Below are 7,500 nucleotides of genomic sequence, written 5' to 3'. Positions count from 1 at the left end.
TGGCTATACAAGGAAAGAAAAAAGTCATCCCTTATATATCCAAATATTTAAAATATTATACTGTTTCAAAAGCCAGAGTATGTCTCCACAAATATAAGACTGTCTTTATTTCTGGTACTGTTTTAAAAGGCAAGGGATGTCTAAACTTTTTTCTTCTTCTTTTTTTTAATATTTTGGATTGTCGTTGTTTCTAACTTTTCTCCTTTTAACACACTGAACTCTACAAAAATAGGTTCGTCGTTACTCCTTAAGGCGAACCGCTTTATAAGGCAGTGAATATCTCCTCAAGTATAGGATTGCCGACATTTCGACAACTTAGACCATTTCGAAAGCTATGTAATGTCTGTACAGATATATAATGCTGTGCTTCGATTCGATTCGATTCCGTTCGTGTCATCTACAGTTATCCGTCGCTGCCGTCAATGACGCTCTGAACACACCCCTTACTCAAAAAACGCAGCCTTCTTCTAAGAAAAAATAATAATGTAAATTAATAAACAATTAACGTTTTCCCAAGCCACTTCCACGAGGCTCCCAAAGTCCGGCACAGACACACCACCGAATGACACCCTGACGTTCACAGCTCAGGTGACAGGACTGGGGCACGTCTGGGTGAAATCATCGATCACTGGAGGTGCTTAGAACAGGCAAGTCCACAATAAAAGAGCTAACACGATTATCGAAAGGAAGGAACTCGAGATCGAAGACCTTCAGGCAATCAAGAAGCGAGACTAGAGGGAGAGTGTAGGGGCTGGGGTGAGTGTGGGCATAACGAGAATGAAGACGAGAGGAAAGGGGGAGAGAGGGGCAGGGGGTGAGTGTGGGAATAACGAGAATGAAGAAGAGGTGAAAAGGGGAGAGAGAGGCAGGGGGTGAGTGTGGGAATAACGAGAATGAAGAAGAGAGGAAAGGGGGGAGAGGGGCAGGGGGTGAGTGTGGGCATAACGAGAATGAAGACGAGAGGAAAGGAGGGAGAGGGGCAGGGTCCGAGTGTGGGCATAACGAGAATGAAGAAGAGAGGAAAGGGGAGAGAGGGGCAGGGGGTGAGTGTGGGAATAACGAGAATGAAGAAGAGAGGAAAAGGGGAGAGAGGGGCAGGGGGTGAGTGTGGGAATAACGAGAATGAAGAAGAGAGGAAAAGGGGAGAGAGAGGCAGGGGGTGAGTGTGGGCATAACGAGAATGAAGAAGAGAGGAAAAGGGGAGAGAGAGGCAGGGGGTGAGTGTGGGCATAACGAGAATGAAGAAGAGAGGAAAAGGGGAGAGAGAGGCAGGGGGTGAGTGTGGGCATAACGAGAATGAAGAAGAGAGGAAAGGGGGGAGAGGGGCAGGGGGTGAGTGTGGGCATAACGAAAATGAAGAAGAGAGGAAAAGGGGAGAGAGGGGCAGGGGGTGAGTGTGGCCATAACGAGAATGAAGAAGAGGGGCGAAAAGGGGTGAGAAAGGGGCGAAGTCAGAGAATATGGGTACGTACACACACACACACACACACACACACACACACACACACACACACACACACACACACACGCACGCACACACATCCGTCTAAAAACACTTACAGTGAATAGACGTTAAACTGAAGATAAGCACACAAAAACACACACACACACACTATACTCTCAACGCAAATACATGCGATGACCACACTCCCATACAGTTTCCCCCCTTGTGCTAACGTATTATATTTTATACAAGGAATAAAACTCGTTTCGTTCACATTTAAACCTGCCTGCCGTCTCCCCCCCCCCAACCCTCACCCCCTCCCATCCCCCCAATCAGTGATCACGCTTGATGCCCATAGGCTATGGAGGTAATAAAGATGTGTGTGTGTGTGTGTGTGGGTGTGGGTGTGGGTGTGTGTGCGCGCGCGCGTGTGCGTGTGTGTGTAAAAAACGCGCATTCATTTTGCACACACACACACACACACACACACACACATATATATATATATCTATCTATATATATATATATATATATATATATATATATATATATATATATATATATATATATATATATATATATTAGAAAAAAAGACGACAATAAAATAAAAGCAATTGACGGAGATCGACAAAGCTCCAAAGCGTAATATCGACAGCTTTTGACGAACCTCGTATCACATCTCATTTCATATCACAAACAGAAGTTTTGTTTTATTTTTCTTGTCACCATATTGCGATGTATTATCGAATCTTCCTCCAAGGGAAAAATAACAGCGCTGTTTTGTGGCAAAAAAAAAAAAAAAAAAAATCGTATTTTCAATAATGCCAGTGCTCGGCCCTGAACAAGCCGGCTGAATAAGGCAGGTTTTGTGCATTAATTCTGGCCTGGGGGCAGGGGGTGGTGGTGGGAGGACTTGGGTGGGAGGGGGGGGTCAACTTTTCTGCGATTAAAGAAAAAGGCACAACCATGTACCAACAACATCTGTGTAGGTTATGAACACTGCATAATCTCGAGCTACACTTTTGACAGGATTATTTAGTTTCTGGGTGTTTTTCACACACAAAAAGTTAAGTCCATCAAAACATCAGTAAGAAACAAGTGCTGTCCGTAATTCAACAACAACAACAACAACAACAAAAAGGTTTCCTGTTCACGATGTTAATAACTATGTTTGGGAGATTACTTTTTCGAATTACTCAAAACAAGGTTTCCCGTTCAAGATGTTAATAATTATCTTTGGGAAATTATCATCAAGTTCAAAACTGGCTTTCTCTTAAAAATAATAATAATAATTTTAAAAAAAGAAAAAACATTACCTTTTTTACTTTTATATCCTTCATTTAGTCCCCGCCCCTGTCTTCAAAACAAAAAGTTATTCCGTTAATATCTCTCTCTCTCTCTCTCTCTCTCTCTCTCTCACACACACACACACACACACACACACACACACACACACACACATACGCACACGCACGCGCGCGCGCACACTACCTCGCGCACACATGAAAAAGCCCAGAACTGAAAAAGCAACCTCTAGGCACCCTGAAACTAACTGTGATGGGAGACATCCCTCACACAGCACACCTCTAGTTCCACTCACCGATCACCGTTATGCATTATAAAGTCAAACTTTCGTAATCGCCGTTACCTCTAATCGCTCTTCATCGCTTATCAATGAACAATCAAGTACGGTCAATTTCTGCTTAATTTAAGAGAGACAAATGCTGTCAACTTCAAGCCATATAATTTGTGCTCCTTAGCGTTTCACACCAGCCTGCATATTCTAAATACAGGCAGTTAAGGAGTACCTGGACTGAGATCGAAACCTAGAAACTTCCCTAAAGACACACTCACAAGTTTCAAGCGCGCTCACACAGCTTTCATCAGTAATGCCGCCTGCTTTCTTAATAAAGTAAGCCATGGTTCCGTTTGTTTGGGTTGTTTTGTTGTTGTTTTTTCCAATTTGAACCACAAACGAGCAGTAGACCACTAGATGTGACACAAGTTAAATCCAGTGTACCACGACACAAATGTGGCTCGCGCATCATTTTTTCTTTTTTTCTTTTTTCTGTTCCGGTGATAAAATAGTCATGAACTCTCCACTAACCCGCTGCAGAGAGCGGAATGTGTGACACTGAACGCCCCTTCATAAGGCTGCAACAGCTAATCGTTTCCAAGACATAACGCACACCCCCTTCTCCGCACATGGGCGAACGGAAAGGGCAAAGGACCATTACAAACAGCCGGTAGATCCTTTGCAAAGATGTTAATCCTTGCACAGATAATGGAAGAAAAGAGCGAACATTTTAAAAAAGAAAGAAAATAAAAGCACTAATAATACAAACCAACCCCCTGCACACACACACACACACCACCAGCGAACCACTAACACCGAGCGTGACACAGACGGAATCGCCGACCACCGCCTCAACTTGCTGAGTGACGCGAAAGGTGGAGTGTCAACTACCACCACACTCCCAACACACGTCAGACTGCACGACTGGCCTCGGGAGGGGTCGTCAGGGTGCAAACGACGATACCGATTGGTTCAGGCTAACTAAATAATATATTACGAAACCTGGGCTGTACTTCACACGTCACAGCGCAGATGTTGTCTTTTGCTCTATAAGCCGGTTGGGTGATTAATTAGCACTTGAAGGTAGAGGGGGAGAAGAAAGTGCAGACACCAAACACCGACGATGTCACCACAAGCTGCACGAGTGAACTAGACCAAGTGAATGGTTTTGAGCTGATCGCTAGGTAGTGAGAGGTCTGACTGCCACACGAGTACCCGAGTGTTATGTTGCGCAAACGATCTGGCCAGCGCTGAGTTTGCTTTAGCGTGAAGAGTGTTCCCGAACCCACGCCCATTCCTGGGGCTCTGGGGACACTCTGAAAAGAGCAAACTTACGCGCTGCTGACATCACTTGGAAACCATGCCCGGGGTCAAACTCCAAACCTCGTGTTCTCCTATCTCTTGTTTCTTCGTTCAAGTGAACAACACTGTCCAGTACTCAATTCTCTCTCCCCTCCGCCCCCACCCCCACCACCATCCCGGCCTCTACTTCTACACATCCTTCCAGTTTGTGCACAGCCACTAACATGTGCTTCCTTTCACATTCAGCCAGTAGTCTGACAGGTTTAGCTGAGAGAGGGCTAAAAACCGCCCTACATCTCTTTCCCGTCTGAAGCACGGAGAGCCGGAAACAGACATAACAGTCAGACATTGAAACAGGCTTGCAGAGACTGAGAGACATACAGACAGAAAGGTATAAACAAACAGTGAGTGTGGGAGTGAGAGATAATTTGCCAGTACATAAGAGAAACATATCATCTTCCCCACTAAACCCTTGGATATAATAAGATATAAGAGAGAAAGGTTGGGGAAACAGTATAGAAATATACACATCAATATTTTGCTGAAAGCCATAGTCTTTATATAATGATTACATTCAAACACAAAATCAACCAAGTAAAATCCAACACTTCAAAAGTAGACAGGTACATACTTCTAAAACCACAATATCATGGAATGACACTTTCCTGCAGAAATGGGCGAGATATGTATGCGTGATGCAGAACCAAACCCTGAACAACTATTGAAATGCCGTGTATAACATGTGTTTACATCCTAATATAGATAATCTGTATCCGTAAGCCTTTGAAAAATATATTGAACAAACTTTTTTTTTAATCAATTCACTATAAAATTGAAAATTATTATCAAAATCTGAATATGAGTACTTGGCATCAGCTTGTTTGGTTGTTTTTGTTTTTTCTTTCTTTCTTTTTTTTTTTTTTTTTTTTCTTTTTTCTTTTTTTTTTTCTTTTTTCTTTTTTTTTTAGACGATTACAGCAATAAAAAGAGCAACCCAATAAGAAGGCAAGGACAGACCGCGGCTGCGGTCCAATAAAATTCAGACAATAAACGCAGTTGTTGTTCGATCAATGAGCAGAACAGTGTACCGTACCAAGAATGAGCATGAATCAACGGCGAAACTAGATTTTCCCCCAAGACCAGCCTATTTTTCGTTTTTTGGTGTGGTTTTTTGTTTGTTTGTTTGTTTGTTTTTTTTCTTCTTCTTCTTCTTTTTTTCATTTTTTTTTCAACCCCGCTAATTATTCTCGTTATTAAATGATTCCAATACAAAAATTCTCTCTCTCTCTCTCTCTCTCTCTCTCTGTGACAGCTATAACGTCAAGCAGTCTCGTTCCCATCCTAATAATTATGTACAGACATGTACAGACATGAGATGCTACCATGCCCGCAACACACCCCTGACCCATGTGCAGTAACAAAACCCCAGCAATTATTATCGGTTTGTGGAACGCATACCACGCTTTTTTTTGGTTTTTTGGTTTGTTTGTTTTTAACTTCGCTTTCAGGAATGAAAAAAATGGTATGACTAAAGAAACCAGTCACTTCTGTGTGTGTGTGTGTGTGTGTGTGTGTGTGTGTGTGTGTGTGTGTGTGTTTATCCGTCTGTCATGAATGGCAAGTGATTTTCGCGCAAACCACTGCACCCGCTTTTGATGAATCTATATTCCAACTGACAGTTCGTTCTAATATCTGTTCAAGTGATCGATTATTTGATCTTGATCTCGTTTCAAGGTCACAAACGAAAATGTTATTCACAGTTCAAGGTCATGGGATCAAACCACTCAAAATTCGTTACTTAATTTCTTGAGAATCATTCGATTAACTTGGAGTCGGATCATCAAACCTGACCACATACAACGCCGTATTTTTCGAAGCTCTGGCTATCTTAACCTGTCGAGGTCACAACTGGCATTCAGAAACACTGGTGGATACAAAAACCGTTGCTGTTGTCGCTGTTATCTCGAACTGGCAACAGTTTCAAAGTTGTCAGTGTCATAAATCCTAACTCGCTGGAGGAAGAGGGAAGGGGGTTGTGGAGGGAGTGGGGAGAGGGGGGGGGGCGGTGAAGCACAGCTTCACACAGTAAGGCCTTTTTGCCACGAGAATTGCGCCATATGGGGTAGGTAGACTTTGTTAACAACATATGCTGTGTCTTGTGTCCAGGTCACAGCACATGGTTTAACAGTTTTCGATGGGAGTGGTGACTTTTCCTCAAATAACAACGAGAATATCTTCCTCTCTCTTTCAAGTACTTTTGGAGAAGTAAGAAAAAAAATATATATATACTTCTTTTTTTTTAACTCTGTCAGTGCAGTCTCTGCCAAATGAGTGGTTCCACTCAGCTGCACTGAGTGGAACAAAACCCTAAATGCAGTTGTTTTGTTGTTTTTACATTTATAACAAGGACAACACTCAGAATGTACAGTTACAGTTTGTAACACAGACACCCAGATTGTATGTATCTGTTTTGCCTCTATAACACTGGGACAACAACTCAGAACACGCACTTCTTTTTCCTTTACACAAGGGCATCTACAATGTGTAAACATCTTCTACCTTTTCAATAACCTGAAAACCCATGAAGATCGTACAGTTTATCTGCCTTTTGCTGCAGTAACTATAGTGGCCCGGCAGGACTGAGCGTCACCAAAGCCAGCGGGATACATGTGTGAAGGGTTGTCAGGACCCGCGGGTCCCAGGGAACAGCGCAGTCAGCACACACCACGTACCAATGAGGTGACCAGGCTGCATTGTCTGTCAATATTTACCTGTTGCCAGGCTCTCCCCTCCAACACACAATACCTCTGTTCGGTGGGGGGGTCGTGAGGGTATGGGGGGGCAAAGAGCTGGGGGAAATCAAACAGTGTAGGTGGCGGGGAGGAGGGGTGGAGACTGGAAATCGATAGCAAAGGTGGTGAAGTAGGCAACAAGAAGACGGGAAGAGAGGGAAGGTTATGGGGCAGGAAGAACACTGAGTACAACTAGGAGGGGGGGGGGGGGGGGGCAAGAAGTCATTAGAGAGGAGCAGGGGGAGGACCAAGAGATCGAATAGTCTCCCTCCCCCGCCCTCCAACCGTCAAGGCAAGGTCTTTTGTACAGTGTGTGAGCATGAGTGTGTGTACATTCGTATGTGTGCGTATGCACATGTGTGTGTGCACAACAACCCATGCATGTG

The sequence above is a fragment of the Babylonia areolata genome, chromosome 16, assembly GCF_041734735.1.
Source record: "Babylonia areolata isolate BAREFJ2019XMU chromosome 16, ASM4173473v1, whole genome shotgun sequence".
Taxonomy (NCBI): Eukaryota; Metazoa; Mollusca; class Gastropoda; order Neogastropoda; family Buccinidae; genus Babylonia; species Babylonia areolata.
This window is presented reverse-complemented; position numbering follows the sequence as displayed.